Here is a 25,760-nt window from a genome sequence, read left to right as displayed (position 1 = left end):
ACATATTTACCTTTATCAGTTTGCTTAATATTTTTGTGTGCTTTTATGCTGCTATCTAGTATCCATTTGTTGCAACTTGCAGGACTCTCTTTAGCATTTCTTGTAAGGCAGGTCTAATGGTGATGAACACCCTCAGCTTTTATTTATTTGGGAAAGTCTTTACTTCTCCTTAATTTTTGAAGGACAGTTTTGCCAGGTATAGTATTCTTGGTTGGCAGTTAATTTCTTTCAGCACTTTGAATATATCATTCCATTCCCTTCCTGCCTGTAAGGTTTCTGCTGAGAAATCTGCTGGTCATATTATGGGAGCTGTCTTGCACATGACAAGTTACTTTCTCTTGCTGCTTCCAAGATTCTCTCTCTTTGTCTTTTGACACTTTGATTATAATGTGTTTTTCAACGGGTCTCTCTGGGTTCATCCTGGTTGTAGTCCTTTGAGTTTCTTGAATTTGGATATCTATCTCCTTCTTCAGATTTGGGAGGTTTTCAGCCATTATTTCTTCAAATAAGCTCTCTGTCCCTTTCTCTCTCTCTTCTCCTTCTGGAATTCTCCTAATGCATATATTGGTCTGTTATATGGTGTCCCATAAGTCCCTTATACTTTCTTCATTTTTCCTTGTTCTTTTTTCTTTTTCTGACCCAATAATTTCAAATGACCTGTCTTTGCGTTCACTCAGTCTTTCTTCTGCTTGGTCAACTCTTCTGTTGGCCTCCTCTGGTGAATTTTTCAATCCAGTTATTGTATTCTTTAGCTCCAGAATTTCTGTTTGGTCTTTTTAATAGTTTCTATTTCTTTGTTGATATTCTCATTTTGTTCATGCATCATTTTCCTGATTTTGTTTAGTTGTTTGTGTTCTGTTGTAGATCATTGAGCTTTTTGGGAAAAATCCTCTTGAATTCTTTGTCAAATAATTCATAGATCTCCATTTATTTGGGGTTGGTTTCTGGAAATTTATTTTGTTCATTTGATTCAGCCATGTTTCTTTGTGTGAGTTGTGATTTTTTGCTGAGATTTATGCGTCTGTAGGAACAGCCCCCCACCCCCACCTCCCTCAGTCTGTGTGGTCTGGCTTTGTACAGAGGAAGAACTTCACCAATCAGCCCAGCTAGAGGTTCTTGGAGCCTATGAAATCTTTCTGGGGACATGTAATTTTCATACCTGGTGTGTGTGATTTCCTAATTAGAGATGTCTGCTGGTTTCTTTTTCCCTAGCTCATAATCTCTTGCTCCCTCTGGCGTCTATTTCTGGTACTGCAGGTTCTCTAGTACTAGCACAACAAGCTACCCCACTCTTCTTTGTCTTACCAGCTCCCATGCTTCCAAAGTATGCCAGTGCCCTGTCAGCTCCCCAAAAAGGTGAGACAGATGACAGTTACTTGAGCAGTTCTCTGAAAAGCTGGAATTCTGGATGCACACTCCAATCTTTTCTCTCCATACCAAGAGAGAAACCACAAGTTGGATGCCTCCTCCGTTTGTGCTGAGCTGTGATGGTCTCTGCTGTGGCACTGCAGGGTCTCTGGTGCAGCAGCAAGCCACTTCTTGACTTTCAGCAACCTGTAGGCATTTAGGCAAGCAGAAATCAGTCCCTCAGGCAGCCCTTCAAAAAGCCAGATCATTGAACACAGATTTCACTCTTTCTTTCCCCTGAAGGAGAAGCTGTGAGCCAAGCTGAGCTATGCTGGCTTGGGGAAAGGGCCACCTCACATAAAGTGAAATGACTGATCTTACCTGCTTCAGTGTGGCTCTTCTTAGTTTTGCTCTCACCTGGGGTACTGCAACTTCTTAGTTGGTTTCTGAAGTTCTCATAAAAGTATTTTGGTCCATATATTGTTGTTAATTCAGTGTCTCTATGGGGGAATGAAGGCTGGTGCTTCCTATTCCACCATCTTGCTGATGTCACTCCACTTAGAATGAGCTCTTGTATCTTAAAATTTATGATGAGTTTCTACCAAATATTTAATGCAAAGAAATTTTCTTAAAGTTATTGTTTACACTGAAATTGGGGGAATAATTCTTATCTAACTCACAGTTTTTATTTAATAACAATTAATTTGCCGTTTAGTTTGATACAGGTAGAATATGTAGAGAGAATTTCTTTAAGCTTGATTATTATAGCTCTATTTGACTTTAAACTTTAATAAGATGAACACTCAAGAGTTATCCATGGGAAGATTATCAGTATAAAGATTTGTAGCCTCTAGATGACAGAATGAAAAAATAGAATCATTGTACAAATGTGAAGGAGCAAATATTCATCAACTGGAGGGAAAAAATATCTTGATTTAGGATTTGAAAGATTACTAGGATTAGTTACAATTGCTAGAGTTCAACTGATATTGGGATTTTGTTCAAGAGAATGAGGGATTTTATACTAGTTATAGGAAAAAGAAAAGAAGGTTATAGAAAATCTAAAGATGCAGGATATCTTAGAATATGCACTTATTCTAAAAAAAAACGTGACTATTTAGATATTTAGTGTATTGCTGGAAAAAGTTCTACAGTGATTGAGAAACAGGCTAGATGGTTTGAACGGTATATTTTACCTTCAATTTGTGTCCTGTTATGTACATGTGGCAGTGAGAAGGTCAGTATTTTATTGCTTCTGTCCAAAGGTCATTAAAAGATTTATGGAGAAGATGGTAGAGTATGATATTTAGAATGGATTCTAGAGATAAGAACAGAACAAGATGACTTTTTGTATGTACAGCAAAGTTACATTTTAGAATAGAATTTAGAATAAAAATTATCAAACCAATGACATTATAGTTACATGTAATTATGAAATAAATGTTGGCTGTACTTTTTAAAGCACCCACCCAAAAATAGAGATATTCTGAGATATAATCACAGCTCTCCTAGGGAGTAATTTACTCTCTTCTTCAGGTATTTCTAAGGAAGTTTCTGTGTAAAAATCTGTAAGCACATTCTGGCATCATTCCAAGTACTAGGAGAGGATTAATATGTTATAAAAAAGATCTTCCAAAGTGGGTTGTATAAGTTAATCTATTTTGATTTGAGAAGATAATATTAGAACTTCTGCAAAATTTTTTTACTTCATTCTTTTAAAAGTTTTTTTTTTTTGTGAGTGTGTATGAATTCAAAAAACTGTCTACAACAGTACATTAAAGCATAATTATTTTAAAAATTAATAAGTATATTGGGAAATTTTATACAGATAAAAGAGTGTATTAAATTCAGGTCCATTGAGATACAAGGGCTAGAACTTTTAGATTCCATCATGACAGTGAGTTTTTTTTCACAGCTTTATTGAGGTATAATTTACATACCATAAAATTCACTGTTTGTAAGCATATAATTCAATGATTTTTAGTAAATTTATTGAGTTGTGCAATGATCACAATAAACCAGTTTTAGAACATTTCCATCTCCCCCCACCAATTTCTCTAATGTCCACTTGCGGTCAATTTCTATTCCCTCTGTATACTGTCTCTATAAATTTGCCATTTTTGGACATTTCATATAAATTGAATCATACCATATGTAGTCTTTTGCGTCTGACTTCTTTCACTTGGCATAATGTTTTTGAGGTTCACCCATGTGGTAGTATGTATCCATAGTTCATTTCCTTTTATTGCTTAATAGTATTGCATTGTATGGATATACTACATTTTATTTATCTACTCACTCGTTGATGGATATTTTGATTGTTTCCGGGTTTTGGCTACTTTGAATAATGATGCTATGAATATTCGCCTAGAAACACTTGTGTGAACATATGTTTTTATTTTCTTAGTTAGACTCCAAGGAGTGGAATTGTTGGGTAGTACGGTAATTTTATGTTTAACCAGCTAAGAGAGTTTCAATGTCTTCACATCCTTACTAACACTTTATGTTATTTATCTTTTAGGCTCTAGCCATTCTAGTGGGTGAATAGTGGTATTTAACTGAGATTTTAACTTGAGTTTCCCTAATGACTACTGTTTAGCATATTTTCATGTACTTATTAGCCATTAGTATATCTTCCTTGAAATGTCTTTTTAAATATTTTGCCTATTTTTGAATTGGGTTGTTTGTTATTATTGAATTCTAAGCATTTTTTATATATTCTGGATAAAAATCCTTTACAGAAATATGATCTGAAGTTATTTTCTCCAAGTCTGTGGCTTGTCTTTTTATTGTATTAATGTTGTGTTTTGAAGCTGAAAAAATTTTAATTTTAAGCAAAGCCAGTTTATCAACTTTTTGATTGTGCATTTGTTGTCATGTCTAAGAACTCTTTGCCTAACCCAATGCCCAGTGATTTTATTCTATGTTTTCTTCTACAACGTTGGCTCTTATATTTAGGGTTATGATCCATTTTGAGATCATTTTGGGTATATTGTAAGGTAAGTCTAAGTTGACTTTTTGGAATATTCAATTATCCCAGTACTGCATATTGAAAAGACTTTCCTTTCTCTATTGAAATGTCTTGGCACTTTTATTGACAATCAATTGATCATAAACATGTGGTTATTTCTGGGTTCTCAATTCTGTTCCATTGATCTAAATGTCTTTTCTTATACTGATATCACATTGTCTTGATTATTATAACTTTGTAGTAAGTTTTGAAATCAGATAACCTAAGTCTACTTTTGTATAAAAAATTGTTTTGTCTATTCTACCTCTTTGCATTTCTATATAAATTTAGGGATTAGCTTGTAAATCTACAAAGTAGATTCCTTGAATTTTGATAGCAATTGGTTTGAATCTATCAATCATTGTGAGGAGAATTACCATTTTAACAATATTAAGTTTTCCAGTCTATGAACATGGAAAATCTCTTTATTTATTTAGATCTTTAATTTCTCTCAGCAATGCTTTGCAGGTTTTTGTTTCTTTCTTTCTTAGAATAGACTTTTTAAAGAGCAGTGTTAGGTTCACAGCAAAATTGAGCAGAAGGTGCAGTGATACTCTCTGCCCCCACACACGCATAGCATCTTATACTATCAACCTCCCCAACCACAGTGGTATATTTGTTACAATTGGTGAAGCTACAGTGACACGTCATTATCACTCAGAGTCCATAGTTTATATTAGGGCTTACTCTTGGTATTGTACATTCTGTGCTTTGGACAAATGACATGTATCCACCATTATAGTACCATACAGAATAGTTTCACTGCCCTAAAATACTCTATGCTCTGCCTATTCATCTTTCCCGTCCCTCCAACCCCTGGCAACTGCTGATCTTTCTACTATCTCCATAGTTTTGCCTTTTCCAGAATGTCTTGTAGTTGGAGTCATACAGTATGTAGCCTTTTCAAATTGGCTTCTTTCATTAGTAGTATGCATTTAAGGTTTCTCCGTGTCTTTTTGTGGCTTGATAGCTCATTTTTTTTAACCTCCTATTACTGAATAATATTCTATTGTCTGGATGTACCATAGTTTATTTATCCATTCACCTGCTGAAGGACATCTTGGTTTTTCCAAGTTTAGGCAATTAGAAGCAAAACTGCTAAAACATCTTTGTGCAGGTTTTTGTGTGGACATAATTTTTCATCTCCTTTGGGTAAATACCAAAGAGTGCAACTGTTGGATTGTATGATAAGAGTATGTTTAGTTTTGTAAGAAACTGCCAAATTGTCTTTCAAAGTGGCTGAACTTTTGCATTCCCGCTAGCAATGAATGAGAGTTCCTGTGGCTCCACAATCTCAACAGCATTTGGTGGTGTTGGTGTTCTGCATTTTGGCTATTCTAAAGATGTGTGGTTGTATTTCATTGTTGTTTTGATTTGTATCTCCCTGACGGCATATGATGTGCAGCATCTTTTCATATGCTTATTTGTCCTCAGTATATCTTTTTTGGTGAGGTGTCTGTTACAGGCTTTGGCCTATTTTTTAATCAAGTTTTTGTTTTCTTTTTTACTTTTTTTTGTGAGGAAGTCTGGCTCTGAGCTAACATTCATTGCCAATCCTTCTCTTTTTGCTGAGGAAGACTAACTCTGAGCTAACATCTGTGCCCATCTTCCTCTGTTTTGTATACGGGATGCTGCCACAGCATGGCTTGATGAGCGGTGCACAGGTCTGCGCCTGGGATCCAAACCTGCGAACCCTCGGCTGCTGAAGTGGAGCTTAATGAAGTGAACTTAACCACTATGCCACCAGGCTGGCCCTGAGTTGTTTGTTTTCTTATTGTCGAGTTTTAAGAGTTCTTTTTTATTTGGATAACAGTCTTTTATCAATTATGTCTTTTGCAAATATTTTCTCCTGATCTGTGACTTTTCTTTTCATTCTCTTGACAATGTCTTTCACAAAGCAGAAAATTTTAATTTTAATAAAGTCTAGCTTACCAATTCTTTCTTTCTTTCTTTTTTTTTTTGTGAGGAAGATCAGCCCTGAGCAAACATCCATGCCAATCCTCCTCTTTTTGCTGAGAAAGACCGGCCCTGTGCTAACATCTATTGCCAATCCCCCTCCTTTTTTTCCCCCCTTTTTCTCCCCAAAGCCCCCATAGATAGTTGTACATCATAGTTGCACATCCTTCTAGTTGCTGTATGTGGGATGCCGCCTCAGCATGGCTGGACAAGCAGTGCATCGGTGCATGCCTGGGATCCGAATCCCGGCTGCCAGTGGTGGAGCGCCTGCACTTAACCGCTGAGGCACGGGGCCAGCCCCACCAATTCTTTCTTTCATGGATTGTGCATTGGGTGTTATATTTAAAAAAATCATTCCCAAACACAAGGTCTTCTAGATTTTCTCTTATGTTATCTTGTAGGAATTTTATTATTTTGTGTTTTACATTTAGTCTATGATCTATTTTGGTTTAATTTTTGTGTTTTGTGAAGGATGCAAAGTCTGTGTCTAGATTTTTTTTTTTTTTTTTTTTTTTGCAGATGAATGTCCAAGTGTTCCAGCACTATTTGTTGAAAAGACTATGTTTGCTCCATTGTATTGCCTTTGCTCCTTTGTCAAAGATCAGTTGACTATATTTATGTGGGTCTGTTTCTGGGCTCTGTATTCTTTTCCGTCAATTATTTGTCTATTCTTTTTCCAGTACCACATTCTCTTGATTACTGTAGCTTTATAGTAAGTTTTGAAGTCAGCTTGCATGAGTTCTCCAATTTTGTTCTTCTCCTTCAATGTTGTGTTAGCTATTCTGGGTCTTTTGCCTCCTATATAAACTTTAGGATCAGCTTGTTAAAATGCACAAAATAACTTGCTGGGATTTTGATTGGGCTTGCATGGAATCTATATATCAAGTTTGGAAGAACTGACATTTTGAAAATATTGAGTTTTCTATCCATGAACATGGAATATCTCTGTATTTATTTTGTCCTTTGATTTCTTCCATCAGAGTTTTATAGTTTTCCTCATATAGATCTTGTACATATTTTGTTAGATTTATACCTGATTACTTCATTTTTTTGGGTGTGAATGTAAATAGTATTGTATTTTTAATTTGAAATTCTATTTGTTCATTATTTGTATATAGGAAAGCAATTGACTTTTATATATTAATCTTGTATCCTACAACCTTGCTGTAATTGCTTATTAGTTCCAGGAGTTTTTTGTTGATTCTTTTTGAACTTTCTACATGCCTTATAATTTTCAATATATGACTTGCCCTTCTATTATTAAATAGATTAGTAAGCATTTTGATGCTATTTGATGATATCATTTGATGCTCTTGGAAATGGATTCTTTTTCTTGATTCTGTTTTTGGATTGTTCTTTGCTGGTATGTATAAATAGAATTGATTTTTTGAATATTGATCTTATGTCCTGTGGCCTTGCTGAGACTGTTTACTAGCTTTTTGTTTTTGACTCCTTAGGATTTTTACATGCAGGATTATGTCATCTTTCAATAAAGACAGTTTTGCTTCTTTTTCAATTTAGATGCCTTCTATTTCTCTCTCTTTCCCTCACTTTCACTCTCTGCTTCATTGAGCTGGATAGAACCCCAATAAAATGTTGAATAGCAGTGGTGAGTTTGTATATTTGTGCCTTCTTCCCAACCTTAGGGGTGAAGCATTTACTCTTGCATCATTAGGTATGATGTTAGCTGTAACTTTTCTGTAGATGCCTTTTATCGGTTTAGAAAGTTTCCTTCTCTTTCTGGTTCGTTAAAATTTTTGTTATGAATGGTGATTGGAATTTGTCAAATACTTTCCTGCATCAATTGATTATATGGCTTTTATCCTTTATTCAACTAATATGGTGTATTACGTTAAGTGATTTTCATATGTTAAGCCAGCCTTGTATTCCTGGGATAAATCCCACTTGGTCATGGTGTGTAGTCCTTTTTGTATGTTACTGGGTTCACTTTGTTAATATTTTGTTAAGGATTTTTGCTTTTATGTTCATGAAGGATAATAGTCTGTATTTTCTTTTCTTTTGATGTCTTTGTTTTTGGTATCAGAGTAATAGAATACGTTGAGAAGTTTTCTCCTCTTTCTGAATGTGAGAGATTGGTATTGTTTCTTCATTAAATATGTTAGAATTAATCAGTGAAGCCATTTTTTAATTTTTAAAAAGAAATAAGATCATACTAAATTATTGCTTATCTCTCAGTAATGGTTTCATATTAAATTTAGAACAGATTTCTAATTCCTTCCCATGGTCTACAAGGCCCAATGTATAGGGACTCTATTTACATCTATTCTCACCTTATATCACTCTCTTGCTTGCATACTATCCTCTAACCACTTGGGCCTTTTTATGTACCTTAAACACTCCAGTCTTAGGGCCTTTTCACTTGATATTCTTTCTATTGCTGTCTCTTTCTCATCAATTATATCTTAGTTCTAATGTATTTGCCTCCTAGGATTCTTCTCAGTCCACTCACCTTCATTGCTGCCTCAATGACTCTCTACCCTCTTACTCTGTTTTATTTTTTCCCAGCACTGTTTACTATTTGAAATTCTTATCTATTTATTTGTATATCTAGCATTTATTTTTTGTCTCTTCTCCCTTAAACATAAGTTCTGTAAAAGCAGATATCTGGCCATTCTCATTCATTGCTATAGCCCTTGCACCTAGGACAGTCTGCCATTTAGTCAAACCTCAATCATTCTTTGTGTAATAAATGAATGAAATGAATTATCTCAAGATCTTGCTTGAATTTTGGAAAGATAATTAGAGAACGTGCTCTTTCCTGATAATCTTCATTTAAAAACTTTAAAAAATAGATAAAAATAACTTGATAAATAGAAATCATTAGAGATCCATTTTCATTGGTAAATAGCATTTATGAAAGTGTAGTTTCAGTGTTGTCAACACTCTATTGGTCATATAGGGATTGAGAAATCATAGAATTGGTTGGGATCCTCAGACTCAATCTTTCCTCCCACAATGAAACTAATTAAACATATAATTCCCTGTGCTCATTTTAAAGATCTCAAAGATAAATATTCCATAATATCATGGTCTGTAGTAACCTTAAGTACCTTGAAACTAGGTTTCTTTCTCAGTTTCTTCACTTGCTTAAATATATCCGCCTCTAATGGAAGATGCAAAGCAATTCTCATCTTGCTAATGAAAAGATCCCACTGAAATTTTTGTGTGACTTAAAATTTTAACCTTCTAGGAGTGTAGATGAATTCATGTAATATCCAAATATTCATGTAATATCTAAATATTTCATTTAGAAATTTAGTTTTTGTTTGTCTTTTAAAGCATTAATTGATAAATGTTGCTTTTTTACCATTCTCACGTGTCATGGAATTATTATATTCAACTGTTTCTCGTTTACCTACCACTTCATTGTCTTTATCAGCACTTGAACCTATTTCTTGAGTCATCTAATACCACTTTCCATCTAATAGATTTCCAAAGTACCTCATCTTGCCTTCAAACTAGTTTGAGATACAACAGTTTTGCAGTCAGCTTACAATATTGTTTCTAAAATTCTATTCCAAGCTACTAATGATTATTTAAATAACATTATAAAAGTTTTTTATTTCTATTCACTCTATTTATACTTGTTAATACACCACTTTGTATATGAAGTGCTACATTTGTTTTTGTACCATGATCTTTAAAAGGCTTCTTTTCATTGCCATAAATCTGATCAAATTGTGAGATCCTACTCTAGGTATAATTACTGAATCTGCATTTAATTTTTTATCTCTTTTTATTGTTTTTGTTTGTTTAATCAGTCCTATGAGTTGCCATATTTAAGCATCCCAAACTAGCACAGATTATAGGCTAATGCATCTTCCCCAAACTACATTTGCTTTTTTAAAATAAATATTAACAGTGCCCTTTAATATCAAAGATTTTGAAAGCCCTCTAGTATAATGCAGTTTCTTTTTTGTATGAGATAATTTGGGGAAAAAATCATGCTTTTAATTTGGCCAGATAAGGATTTTAAAGAATGTTTTCTTGTCTTCTAGATTTCAAACTTCAAACTTGTTCTTCAAACAAATAGAACATTTTGTTTCCAGTTTAGTGCAGATTTTTCTCTCCTATCTGCTTTTGAAATTTGTGCATAAATAATTATTTAAAAAATTTTTTTCTTAATCAAAAATTGATTAAGAGCAGGCAGTGACTTATTAACTATAAAGTATGTATTTGACCTATGACAGTTAGTTTTGTATTTTTAGATGTGTAACTCAAATTTCAGTTAAAGCAGGAAATTTTAATAGCTTTATAATTGTAAAATATTATTGTTGACAGATCTATAGGATGTGTAGGTCATTTGTAATGCCCATACCAGATGTGATAGTGTAGTATGACTTTGGAGCAAGACTACCTGGGTTTAAATGCTGATTCTTCCCTTTACTAGCCATGCAATTTTTTAGAAATTTGCTTAGTTAGCCTTTGTGTGTCCCAGGATTCTCATATATAAAATAAGAGTGATAAAAAGAGTACTTACATCATAGAATTATTGTAAGGATTAGGTAATTAATTTGACAAGCACTTGGAAAATGTCTGCTGCATAGTAAGCATTATGTAAGTGTTTGCTATTATTATTATAATTAATAATAACAGTAAAATATCCAGTGGCAGAACTTAGTCTTAACACTAGCTCATCCAATTGTGATTCATTTTTACCTATCAAACTGCTTTAATTCCAAATGTATTTGTTAACTACTATTAGTTAACTATCCCTAGGCGAGATATACTTTTCTGCCATTTAAAGGTTTATCATTGACAGGTATATTTGACAGAAATCCAATTACCTATAACTAAGACTAAATATAGGAAGGAAGCCAATGTTTATTGATCATGGGCTTAGCATTGTGCTAAGAATTCCATATTCTCTTTTTATTTAACTCTTCTAAATGGGAATTACAGTTCTAATTTTTACAGATAAAGAAATGAAGCTTAAAAATGTTATGAAATTTGCGAGAAATCACGCTGGTGGATAGTTTACACTTACCTGTAAATGATGGGGATAATTTTATTGGGTATTAAAGGAGTTCAAATTCACCCTGGATGTTGAGGCTAAAGTTTCTGAAAATGCTACTGCCTTTGTTTTTTATTTTTATTTATTTATTAAATTTTTTATCATGGTCAAATATACATAACATAAAGTTTACTATTTTAGTCATTTTTAAGTGTACAGTTCAGTGGCATTAAGTACATTCACATTGTTGTGTAATTGTTACCACCATCCATCTCCAGCATTTTTTCATCTTCCCAGCTGAAACTCTGTCCCCATTAAATACTAACTTCACATTCCCTCTCCCCTCAGGCCCCAGGTAACCACCATTCTGTGTACTTTCTGTCTCTATGAATTTGACTACTCTAGATACCTCATATAAGTGGAATCATACAGTACTTATATTTTTTCATTGGCTTATTTCACTTAGCATAATGCCCTCAAGGTTCATCCATACTGTAGCATGTGTCAGAATTTCCTGCCTCTCTAAGACTGAATAATATTCCATTGTGTGTGTGTGTGTGTGTGTGTGTGTGTGTGTGTGTGAGAGCATGTATACATACCACATTTTGTTCATCCACTCATCCGTTGATGGACATTTGGGTTGTTTGCACCTTTTAGCTAATGTGACTAGTGCTGCTATGCATGTTAGTGTACAAGTATCTGTTTGAGTCTCTGCTTTCAACTTTCAATTCGTTTGGGTATATACCTAGGTGCAGGGAACATTTTATCATCAGGAATAAAATAAAAGGAACAAAAAGAAAATTCCTAACTTCCAGGAGTTCTCATCCTCAGGTCCATGGATAGAATTCAGGGGATCTGTAAACTTGGATATAAAAAAAAAAAAAAAGGCAGCTTTATGGTCCCTAACCTATAACTGAAATGTAGCATTTCAATGATGACTGCAGGCAACACCATAGCAGAATTAGCAGTACCTGTGACTCGGTCACCGATAGAAATCACAGATGTTTTCATATCCCATTCCCTTTATTGTGAATGTCTCGGAATATCCCCAAACATTACTCCAAAGTTATGGTAGTTATCAGACCTACAGTTAGATCTTGTTATTTAATTCAGTAAAGAAGTTATCTGTTGCTCTATCACAAATTTTAAGAAATATTTTGATAACTGTATTTCAGTATGATCAGTTTCCTTTGCAATCCTGTAAGTTTATTTTACATATTTAGAAAGATTACTCTAAGCAGAGGTCCAGATTCTTCACCAGATAGCCAAGTGCTCCAAGGCACAAAAACGGTTAAAACTACTGCTTTTGAAAGTGACAGTTGGCTGAGAAGATTGATCTGAACTGCTTTTTCTCTTACGCAGATTCATGATTTGCAATACTGTCTCTTGGCCTCCAAACTCACACATTATTGCACTTGCTAAGCAACCTCATCTCTAATTGATACATGTCTGTATGATTTATTATTTGAAATTAAAACTTGACAAAATAATTTTTAAGTATTTGAATTTTTTTCAGGATTTTAGCTTTTCAAGGAAAATGATGTGAAATTAAACCTTCAATTGTTTTCTTGCACTATCTAAGCAAATTGCTTAATGGTCTGTATGTCAGTTTTGTAATACTGCACAACAATTCTTAGGTGCTTGCCCCAATTTTATTTATCTAACTATAAGTGTTAGCTAGTTTAGAGTGGTGCTTCTCAGACTCGAATGTGCAGGTGAACATCTGGGAATCTTGCTCAAATGCAGATTCTGAATCAGTAGGTTTATGGTGAGCCTGAGGTTCTGCATTTCTAACAAACTCTCAGGTTTTGCCACTACTGCTCATCTCAGACTACACTCTGAGTAGTAGAGGCTTTGATCATAAAGACACATCCCATGCAATATTTAGTAATATGCCTCTGAGGATTAAGCTGCTTCAGACCACACTGTGACCATTGCTTGGAATCTGTACTGGTTATTTGCTGGCTTTTGCATTTAACTTTGTGTGCTCAGTTTGATTCACGATGGACTGTTTGTCATTATTGCCTTGGAGGAGATTTGTGGCTACGCTAATGGTAGCTAGATTTGAACCTGTGTACACTAGTGTGTGTTCTTTAGAAAGCCTTGTCCTTGGTGTCTCAAGGAACCCATTTTCAGGGGCCTTTGTGAAATCTTTCTTTTGACCTACTGTACACACAGTTTCAAAGTTCTAAATGGGAAATTAAAAATTTGAGAAAAATCGTCTTTGACCTTGGGCTTTAGGAGCTCCCTTCTTCCCTCCAACCCATTCAAGTAGATAGAACAATTAGGATACAGTGGTATATTTACAAGTATATGAAGATGCTCTAGTGCTTTGGCCACTTCAAAGATATTTTAAACTGCTTACTCCAGGATGTTTGTTTCCTTTTTTCTGCCATTCTTTTTTTCTCCTCTATTCTAAGCTACACCTCTGTGATGGTCTTCTGTAGTAGAGGAAGGAAAAACAAACTGTATGGAGGGAGGAAGGAGATAAAGGACCAGTGCTTGGAAGAACACTTTTTAATTCTAGAAATATTTTTTAATTGAATTTTTTTTTTTTTTTGGTGAGGAAAATTGGCCCTGAGATATCATCTGTGCCAATCTTCCTCTATTTTGTATATGGCACACCACCACAACATGGCTTGATGAGTGGTGCGTAGGTCCATGCCAGGGAAGCCCAGGCCACCAAAGGGGAATGGGCGAATGTAACCAGTATGCCACTGGGCCAGCCCCTAATTGAAAATTTTATTGAGATAATTGTAGGTTCACATGCAGTTGTAAGAAATAGTACATAGAGATCCATCTACACTGTGGAAATAAATGAAGACCATCCAAATGAGAAAAAACACAGGATATTTATTCCAAGCTTGCTTTAGCAAGGGCACCAACCACCCTCACTTGCATTCAGCAGAGATTCAAAGGCAGACAGGAGAGTAGGGAAGCTTTATAGTGGAAAAAATGGAAGGCGTCAAGTATGCTCTGATCAGAGATTAGAGTATGAGGAAACTGGAAGGGGCTAACTAGAAGTGGGGCATCTTGGGTGATTGGTTTGGAGGGCATATTTGACTTTTATAGTTGGTCTTGAGTTGGAAGGGTGGCAAAAAATAGGGAAACTGGCAGTTACTGAGTGAATCCTGACCCTTCTGGGCCAATTGGTGCCAAGGTTTGGCTTCCCATGATGGTTGCTCCAGAGGTTATGGGTCAGAGTTCTATTGTTTTATACAGTCTTACCATTATCTACTTGTATATACAGTGCCTCAACACTTTACCAAGTTTCCGCCAATGTTAACATTTTTGTCAAACTATATTATAATATCACAACCAGGAGATTGACATTGCTATAAGCCACTGATCTTATTCAGATTTCTCCAGTTGTATTTGTACTCATTTGTGTGTGTGTGTGTGTGTGTGTGTGTGCATGCTTAGTTCTATACAATTTTATCATGTGTGTAGGTTCATGTATTCACTACCACAGAAAAGATACTGGACAGGACAGTTCCATCACCACAATAATCTCTTGTGCTGCCCTTGTATAATGACACCAACCTCTCTCCCATCTCTAAACCCTTGCAACCACTAATCAGTTCTCCATTTGTAAAATTTTGTCATTTCAGAAATGTTATATAAGTGGAATTATACAGTATGTGACCTTTTGGGATTGGCTTTTTTCACTCAGCTTACTCCTCTGGAGATTCCTTGTTTGCTTTTAAACCCATTTTAATTACTCATGTAATACATGAATAAATTCTCCTTGTGAAACATTAAAATAGCAAAAATAAGGTTAAAGATTCCTTCAACTAACCACCCTCTAAATCCCAGTCTCCTCCCTTGAAATAGTTAAATATTTATTTAGTCATTTTCCTATTGAAATCCATTATATATATATTTTTTGTTTCCCAAATTCTGCACCTTAAAAAAAACTTCAGTGGACATCCTTGTACATGCCTTCTTGTTTGCATCTGCCAATTTTTCTCTGTGCTTGATACCTAAAAAGGGGATTGTTGGGTAATAGGAATTGCACAGTTTAAGTCTGAACAGATATTATCAAATTTTCTTTTAAATTGGCTGTTTCCATTTATATGCCATCTACTGGTACCCCAAAATGACCATTTCCTCAGATTGTCCAATGTCTAATAGTTTTAGAACTTAAATTATTTTCTGCCAATCTTATAAATGAAGAATGTTATCTCATTGTTATTTTAATTTATATTTCCCTGGTTACTAATGAGGGTGAGCATCTTTTAAAAAATATTTATTGTAATTATTTGCATTATTTATAATTCCTGTTTTGTGGTGTTCTCTTCATGTTCTTGTTCCATTTTTCTATCAGGTTAGTTGTGTTGTTTTTCTTCTTGATTTAGAAAGGTTTTTAAAAACAATTTATTCTGAATATTAATCCATTGTTTATTGTACTCACATACACACACATAGCTGCATTCTGTAGCTAATCTCTCAGCACTGCATATGTTAACTTTTGTCATTTTGACATTTTAAATTTGATATTCAATTTATCACTATCTTTTTTTGTGTCTTTTTAAAGAAGGTCTTCCTTCCTCTCATTTTTTTTTAATGTGTCATTCACTTTCTTTTCTTTCTTTCTTTTTTTTTTTTTTGAGGAAGATTGGCTTTGAGCTAATATCTGTTGCCAATCTTCCTCTTTTTCTTTTTGTCCCCAAAGCCCCAGTACATCGTTGTATATCCTAGTTGTAGGTCCTTCTAGTTCTTCTATGTGGGGCACTACTTCAACATGGCTTGATGAGCGGTGAGTAGGTCCACGCCCAGGATCCAATCTGGTGAACTCCAGGCTGCCGAAGCGGAGCACGTGATCCCAAGGCTACACCTACTGGCCGGCCCCCTCTCATTTTTAAACCTCCTGTTTCCTCAAAGTTCCAGGGTAGGGGGAGAGAAGTCAAGATGGCGGCATAAGCAGACTCTGAACTCACCTCCTCCCATGGACACAGCCAATTTACAACTACTTGTGGAAAAATTACCCCTGAGAGAGAACTGAAAACTGGATAAGAGGAACTCCTGCAACAAAGGACAATCCTAATTGAGGTGGAAGAGGCAGAAACTCCCTTCTGGAGAGAAAAAACGCCACCTTCACAAGCCGCCAGCTTCACGGCCACCTGGGAGCAGCCCACAGGTCCACAGCCCTCCCTTGAGAAGCGGGGCCCTGAGCCAGGAGCGCTCCCACTGTGGGCATTATGTGGACCCAGCACAATCGAGACGAGTGGCATAGTATCTGACTCTGCCTGCTACTGAAACACTGGGGAGTACCCCCAGAAAAGCTGGTTCACAAAGATATTAAAACCGGCTCTTAAAGGGCCCATGCGCAAACTCACCTGTTTCAGAAAGCAACCTAATATCACCAGAAAGAAAGGTGCACAGTGCTTTGGTGAAAAGAGACTCACTTGATAGGCTCTGAGTGCATTGCAGTGAGAGGTGAGACCTCTCCAGGGACTGGGACATTGGCGGTGGCCATTGTTGTGGCTTGGTGTGGGCGTGATGACTCAGACGCCATTGGAGTTCTCCCTGGGGCCTGCTAGCCCAAGGTCTGCCCCACCCACTAGAGCACGGATTTAATCCAGCTCAGCTGGGGCAGGCAGCCCACCCTAGAGACTGGCCCCACCCAACAACAAGCCCTCAGGCAACTTGTGGGCCTGCATAGATTGGTGACTGGATTCTCTGCAGCCTGGCAACTGAGCTGACTTCAGTGGGTCAGAGCGTGCACAAGGAGTGGGTGGAGAGTGTGGGGTGGTGGTGGAGTGTGTGGGGCTCCTGCCGTGGGGAGACTGGGTCCACTTCGGGAGGTCGGGGCGCGCACACGGGGCAGGACTGTGTTGACTGTGTGTGTGGACCTGTGGGTGGCAGGGCTTGTCAGCTGCAGAAGACTTGTGCTTCTCAAAGACCCACACAGGGGGTTTGCCCCACCTTACAAAGCCTGAAACAATTGGGTGCTCCCGTGCCTGAGGCCAGCCCCTCCCAGCTGCAATCCTCAGAGAGCTGACAAGAGATCTAAAGGCTGGAGGCTTATACCATTTGTAAACCCGTGAGCCTAACAACCAGCCACACTGGGGGCCTACTCACTTAAAAGAAATACTGAAACACAAATGTGGTATTAGGACTTGCCGCCAACTGTGCTGGGGCTCCCCATACCCGATAAAGAGACTGAAGGGCCCACAACAACTACAAGCAGCTGAGTATTACAACAGCTGGCCAGGAGCATAACTCAGCCTCCCTGGGCGCCTACAGGGATAGCAAACAGGCCACAACAGAAGGACACACGTAGACCACATAGGGGTCACCCCAGGAACATTGAGAACTGAAGGAAGAACATGGCAGGCCTCCTAAGGCATCACTTACATAAGGTCACCTATCCAAGATCAGGAGACGGAGCTGACCTACCCAATACGTAGACACAAGCACGGGGAAAGAGGCAAAATGAGGAGGCAAAGGAATACATTCCAAGTAAGGGAACAGGACAAAACCCCAGAAAAGGAACTAACTGAAACAGAAATGAGCAACCTACCCGACAGAGAGTTCAAACAAAGAGTGTTAAGGATGCTCACTGATCTGGGGAGAAGAATAGATGAACTCAGTGAGAATGTCAACAAAGAAATGGAAGATATAAAAAAGAACCAATCGGAAATGAAGAATACAATACTGGAAATGAAAAATTCACTAGAGGGACTCAAAAGCAGAGTAGAGGATACAGAAGAACGGATCTGTGAGCTGGATGAAAGACTAGAAGAAATTACCCAAGCTGAACAGGTAAAAGAGAAAAGAATTAAAAAGAGTGAGGACAGTTTAAGGGACCTCTGGGACAACATCAAGGGCACTAACATCCGTGTTATAGGTGTCCCAGAAGAAGAGTGAGACAAAGGGGCAGAGTATCTATTTCAAGAAATAATAGATGAAAACTTCCCTAACCTAAGGAAGAAAACAGACATCCAGGTACAGGATGTACAGAGAGCACCAAATGAGATAAACACAAAGAGGCCTATACCAAGACACATCATAATCAAAATGTCCAGAATTAAAGATAAAGAGAGAATCCTAAAAGCTGCAAGAGAAAGACAAGTTACATACAAAGGAAACCCCATAAGGCTATCAGCTGACTTCTCAGCAGAAACCTTACAGGCTAGAAGAGAGTGGCACGATATATTGAAAATGCCAAAAGGAAAAAAACTTACAGCCAAGAATACTCCACCTGGCAAGGTTATCATTCAAAATGGAAGGAGAGATCAAAAGTTTCCAAGACAAGCAAACATTAAAGGAGTTTGTCACCAAGAAACTAGTGCTACAAGAAATGTTAAAGGGACTGAATTAAGGGGAAAAAAGAAGACCACAGATAGGAAAAATTATCTATTTCCATGATAAGAGGGTAGTATATACAAATGCACAAAAAAGAGGTTAGATATGATATCAAAAACATAAAATGAGGGAGGAGGGGAGTTAAAGAGTAGAGCTTTCAGACAGAGGTCAAACTAAAGAGACCATCAATTCTGTATAGAAGGAGAAAGGAACAGAGAAGGACTACTAAAACACTGAGGAAAAAAAGTTAAAAAATGGCAGTAACTATATACTTATCAATAGCTACTTTAAACGTCAATGGACTAAATGCTCCAATTAAAAGGCATAGGGTGGCTTATTGGCTAAAACAATAAGACCCATATATATGCTGCATACAAGAGACACACTTCAGACCTAAAAACACTCATAAACTGAAAGTGACGGGATGGAAAAAGATACTCCATGCAAATGGCAGTGAAAAGAAAGCTGGGGTAGCAGTACTCATATCAGACAAAATAGACTTTAAAACAAACACTGTAAAAAGAGACAAAGAAGGGCATTACATAATGATCAAGGGAACAATCCAACAAGAGGATATAACACTTGTAAATATCTACACACCCAACATAGGTGCACCTAAATATGTAATGCAATTATTAACAGACATAAAAACAGAAATAGACAGTAACACAATAATAGTAGGGGACTTTAACACTCCACTTACACCAACAGATAAATCATCCAAACAGAAGATCAATAAGGAAACATTGGCCTTACATGACACACTAGAACAGATGGACCTAGTAGATATATACAGAGCATTCCATCCAAAAACCGAAGAACACACGTTCTTTTCAAATGCACATGGAACATTCTCCAGGATTGATCACATATTAGGCCGCAAAACAAGTCTCCATAAATTTGAGAAGATTGAAATAATACCAAGCATGTTTTCTGACCACAACAGTATGAAACTAGAAATCAACTATAGGAAGAAAATCAGAAAAACCGCAAACACATGGAGATTAAACAAAATGCTACTGAATAACGATGGGGTCAATGAAGAAATCAAAGGAGAAATCAAAAAATACCAGGAGACAAATGAAAATGAAAATACGACATGCCAGAATTTATGGGATACAGCAAAAGCAGTTCTAAGAGGAAAGTTTATAGCAATACAGGCCTATCTCAACAAACAAGAAAAATCTCAAATAAACAATCTAACAATGCACCTAAAGAACTGGAAAAAGAAGAACAAACAAAGCCCAAAATGAGTAGAAGAAGGGAAATAATAAAAATCAGAGCAGAAATAAATGAAGTAGAGACTAAAAACAATAGAAAAAATTAATAAAACCAAGAGCTGGTTCTTTGAAAAGATCAACAAAATTGACAAACCTTTAGCTAGACTCACCAAGAAAAAAAGAGAGAAGGCTCAAATAAGTAAAATCAGAAATGAAAGAGGAGAAATTACAACAGACACCTCAGAAATACAAAAGATTATAAGAGAATACTATGAAAAGCTATATGCCAACCAATTCGACAATCTGGAAGAAATGGATAAATTCTTAGAATCATACAACCTTCGAAAACTGGATCAAGAGGAAATAGAGAATTTGAAAAGACCAATCACCAGTAAGGAGATCGAAACAGTAATCAAAAACCTCCCCCAAAATAAAGTCCAGGACCAGACGGCTTCCCTGGTGAATTCTACCAAACGTTCAAAGAAGAGTTACTACCTATCCTTCTCAAACTCTTCCAAAAAATTGAGGAAGGGGAGAAGCTGCCTAACTCATTCTACGAAGCCGACATTACCCTGATACCAAAACCAGACAAAGACAACACAAAAAAAGAAAATTACAGGCCAATATCACTCATGAAGATCGATGCAAAAATCCTCAACAAAATACTAGCAAATCACATACAACAATACATGAAAAAGATTATACACCATGATCAAGTGGGATTTATTCTAGGTATGCAGGGATGGTTCAACATTCACAAATCAATCAATGTAATACACTGCATTAATAAAATGAAGAATAACAATCACATGATCATCTCAGTAGATGCAGAGAAAGCATTTGACAAGATACAGCATCCATTTATGATAAAAACTCTGAATAAAATGGGTATAGAAGGAAAGTACCTCAACATAATAAAGGCCATATATGACAAACCCACAGCTAATATCATCCTCAATGGTGAAAAACTGAAACCTATCCCTCTAAGAACAGGAACCAGACAAGGATGCCCACTCTCACCACTCCTATTTAACATAGTACTGGAAGTCCTAGCCAGAGCAATCAGGCAAGAGAAAGAAATAAAAGGGATCCAAACTGGAAAGGAAGAGGTGAAACTGTCACTATTTGCAGATGACATGATTTTATATATAGAAAACCCTAAAGAATCCACCAGAAAACTTTTAGAAGTAATAAACGAATACAGTAAAGTTGCAGGATACAAAAATCAGTTGCATTTCTATACACTAACAACGAAGTAGCAGAAAGAGAATTTAAGAATACAATCCCATTTACAATTGCAACAAAAAGAATAAAGTACCTAGGAAAAAACGTAACCAAAGAAGTGAAAGATCTGTGCACCGAAAACTACAAAACATTGCTGAAAGAAATTGAAGAAGACTCAAAGAAATGGAAAGATATTCCATGCTCTTGGATTGGAAGAATTAACATAGTTAAGATGTCCATACTTCCTAAAGCAATGTATAGATTCAATGCAATCCCTATCAAAGTTCCAACAACATTTTTCACAGAAATAGAACAAAGAATCCTAAAATTTATATGGAACAACAAAAGACCCCGAATAGCTAAAGGAATCCTGAGAAAAAAGAACAAAGCTGGAGGTATCACACTCCCTGATTTCAAAATATACTACAAAGCTATACTAACCAAAACAGCATAGTACTGACACAAAAATAGACACACAGATCAATGGAATAGAATAGAAAGCCCAGAAATAAACCCACACATCTATGGATAGCTAATCTTTGACAAAGGAGCCAAGAACATACAATGGAGACAAGAAAGTCTCTTCAACAAATGGTGTTGGGAAAACTGGATAGCCACATGCAAGAAAATGAAAGTAGACCCTTACCTTACACCATACACAAAAATTAACTCCAAATGGATTAAAGACTCTAATGTAAGACCTGAAACTATGAAACTTCTGGAAGAAAACATAGGCAGTATGCTCTTTGACATCAGTCTTAGCAACATATTTTCAAGCACCATGTCTGACTGGGCAAGAGAAACAACAGAAAAAATAAACAAATGAGACTACATCAAACTAAAAATCTTCTGCACAGCAAAGGAAACCATTAACAAAACAAAAAGACAACCTAACAATTGGGAGAAGATATTTGCAAACCATACATCTGATAAGGGCTTAATCTCCAAAATATATAAAGAACTCATGCATCTCAACAAGAAAAAAACTAACAACCCAATTAAAAAATGGGCAAAAGACCTGAACAGACATTTCTCCAAAGAAGATATACAGATGGCCAACAGACACATGAAAAGATGTTCAGCATCGTTAACTATCAGGGAAATGCAAATCAAAACTACAATGAGATATCACCTCACACCCGTCAGAATGGCTATAATTAACAAGACAGGAAACAACATGTGTTGAAGAGATGTGGAGAGAAGGGAACTCTCATACACTGCCTGTGGGAGTGCAAACTGGTGCAGCCAGTATGGAAAACTGTATGGAGATTCCTCAAAAAATCAAGGATAGAACTATCATATGATCCAGCTATTCCACTGCTGGGTATTTATCCAAAGAGCTTGAAAACACCAATTTGTAAAGAGACATGCACCCCTGTGTTCACTGCAGTGTTATTCACAATAGCCAAGACTTGGAAGCAACCTAAGTGCCCATCAAGGGACGATGGATAAAGAGGATGTGGTATATATACACAATGGAATACTACTCAGCCATAAGAAACGATGAAATCCAGCCATTTGTGACAACATGGATGAACATTGAGGGTATTATGCAAAGTGAAGTAAGTCAGAGGGAGAAGGTCAAATACCGGATGATCTCACTCGTGAGTAGTAGATAATAACAACAACAAACAAACGCATAGAGACAGAGATTGGATTGGTGGTTACCAGAGGGCAAGGGGAGTGGGAGGAGGGCTAAAGGGATAATTCAGCACATGTGTCTGGTGATGAGTTGTAATTAGTATTTGGGTGGTGAACATGATGTAATCTATGTAGAAAAAGAAGTATAATGATGTACACCTGAAATTTATACAATGTTATAAACCAATGTTACTGCAATAAACAAAAAATTAAAAAAAAATAAGTAAATAAATAGGAATATAATAAATGAAAAAAAAAAAGTTCCAGGGTATTTTGTGTTTCACAGGCTTTTGGATAGGTTTTTCCACGCACATGTTCTGGTTTACGCCTATGATGGTTCCTATCTTAGCTAGCATGTCTTCTTGATATTTTCAGCTGAAATATCTTGTCTTGGTTTTGACTACCTCTAAGAGGTTGCCAATGTTGGTTGTCAGGAAGAGCAAGTTACCTTATATTCCATGCCAGTCTCATTTCTTTATGATCCCTGTGGACAGCTCTACCTTCTATGTGAATAATAAATTTCAGTGGAAGTTCAACTTCTAAACGTCCAGATAGATTTTAATTCCTCTCAAGACAGATCAATAAAGCCATATTTGATGATTCTAGGTATGGCTGATTTTGAGCTATCCCCTTAAAGCCAACTTGCTATCTGTGTTCTGTAGAAATGCAAGATTGCTTGACTTTTACAGTAAACATTACTTAAAGAAAAATTTGCCCTATAGTTCTTTGCCAAATACCTGGGGTCAGATGGGAAACCTTTGGACGCTTGCAACAGGGCAGATCCCCAGAGTTTAGTGGTATTAATGTTTTAGTTTCCTAATAAAAGTTTAAATTTATTTAAATTCTCAAATAGATTGTGTCATTTAAAGAGATAGGATAAAGGCAAAAAGGAATATAATGACCTTGAAATTTTCAGACTCAAGTGTAACTGGCTGGACACATTTTCACTGAGAGATCACAAACTTGTTATTTTCATACTCCAATTTTTCTTCTTCTGAATTCGCTAGTTCTGTCAATGTTGTCGTTGTCATTATTTATTCAAATAAGAAACATTTTAGTTTTATTTGGATTTTCTTTCTCACTTCCCATATCCAATCAGTTGCCAAGTCCATTTGATCTTGCTTTCTAATTTTTGAAATCATCTTTCTCCATCTCCTCTATTACTATTGCTGTAGCTTTCAAACTAGCCTCCTACCCTATATTCTCTTCCCAACCCTCACCCATCTCATCTGTCTTCTATTCCATTTTAATCTAGGTTTTCCCTGAGAGCAGATCCTGAGACCAGGGCTCTTGTGCAGGTAGTTTATTTTGGGAAGTGATGCTAGAGAAGAGGAGTGAGTAGCTGAGAAGAGTGAAACAAGCAAGAAGGGAGTGGCGATCTAGGGATAGGTTACGAAGGTGAGTTTCACTGTGAGTATTTAGGGCTCCATTGTGCTAGAGAATCCTGAGGAGCCCTGTAGACCACACCTCAGAATTATACATCCAAAGGATGAAAAAGAGGGGATTTATCCACTAGCTTCCATCTCCCACTGCTCAAAAGTTGCTCAATAGGTGTTTGTTTGTGCGTTTCCAGGTTTAGTTGAACAGATGACAACATGGGGCCGTAGCAGAGAAGTTTGATTGCAGAAAGCAAGAGAACAGGGCTGGCTTCGTGAGTGTGTGATTGGTCAATGATTTGTGTAGTCACAGGAGCCCACACTTTGAAGGTCCTAATACTTTGTTTAATGCTATGCTCTCATTGTTTTGAAATTTATAATTATTTATGAACAAGAAACTTCACATTTTCATTTTCTACTGGGCCCCACAAATTATCTAGCCAGTGTTGCTAGAGACACACAGTGGCCCTGAGGTGAGGGGCTGCCAGGTCACACTTGAGGGCAGCTGGCTGCCACAGCAAAAGTTGGAGTAAAAGAGTTAGCCAACAGGATGTGAAGTGAGGCCTAAGAGGTACGCAATACATATTCCATGTGGTGTGTCTATATCTGTGTTTCTGTATTTCTACTCATGAATGTATTAAGCAGTGATGATCCAGCAAAGACTGCCAGGCATCCTGCAGAGGAGAGTACAAAACTTGTTCTTCTAAATCTATCCAGGGCATATAAGCCTGGGGCCCCTCTGCTTAGAGCAGTCCCTGAGGGCAACCTTGCAGGCTGTGCTTCAGGCCTTGTGACCACAGTGTGCTGGTTACTCAGATTAAATGTAAGAATGAAGTGACAAGGGTTTCTGAATAAGCCATCTTTCTCTTGCACCCCCCTAATTTTGACTTGAAGGGCTCATCCTCATCATCAACTAGGGAAAGAGTCCACCAATGTGGGGAAGCATGTTTCAAACTGGTAGACTGGGAAGAACACCACTTTTGTTTGCCTTTTGTCCTTCTCCAATGTGGTAACTCTGCTGCTCCAACCCTGGACTTTGAGGGAAGAAGGGAAAAGTATCAACAAGAAATGATTTAAGCTATTTCCCAATAAGTATATCCTTTCTATAATTTCTTTCTCTTACCTTATGCACTATTATAAGGGATCTAAAGCAAAAGGAGAAAAGAGGTCTCTGGGTGGATGTATAATCTGAAGTGACATATCCTGTACCCTGTAATATTTTTACTGGGCAAACATTTTTGTCAGCTTTTAAATATCCAGGAACTGCAAATGTTCTGATTGGTTCTAAGGTAAACTTTTGTTTTTGAGAATCATAGGAGAAAAGACTAGAAAGCACAAAACTAAAAATAATATAGTTTGTTTTCTTTTTAAGTGTGAATTGCCCCACGAGTTAGGAAGATGTCAAATATTAATTCTGTTTTATGGTTGAGGAAACTGTAATGTAATGCAGAGAGGGCTACTAACTTCTTGAATCAGAACCATCTAGTAAGCTAAATATCAACATGAACCAAGCTTGGTATTTTGCTTATTGAGTTGGCAGTATTAATTTTGGAATCTCAGTTGTACTGGAAACCTAAAGACAATCATTATCAGTTCCTTACCTTTCTTTCCCCATTTTTTTTTTTTGAGTGTGTCGCTATGAAGAAATGGGAATGACAAATGATAATTGTTTAGGCCTAGAGAACAATGGATGCCAAAAA

This window comes from Diceros bicornis, chromosome 23 (genome assembly GCF_020826845.1).
Source record: "Diceros bicornis minor isolate mBicDic1 chromosome 23, mDicBic1.mat.cur, whole genome shotgun sequence".
Classification (NCBI taxonomy): domain Eukaryota; kingdom Metazoa; phylum Chordata; class Mammalia; order Perissodactyla; family Rhinocerotidae; genus Diceros; species Diceros bicornis.
The sequence above is the reverse complement of the archived record's forward strand: the minus strand, read 5'-3'. Positions refer to the sequence as shown.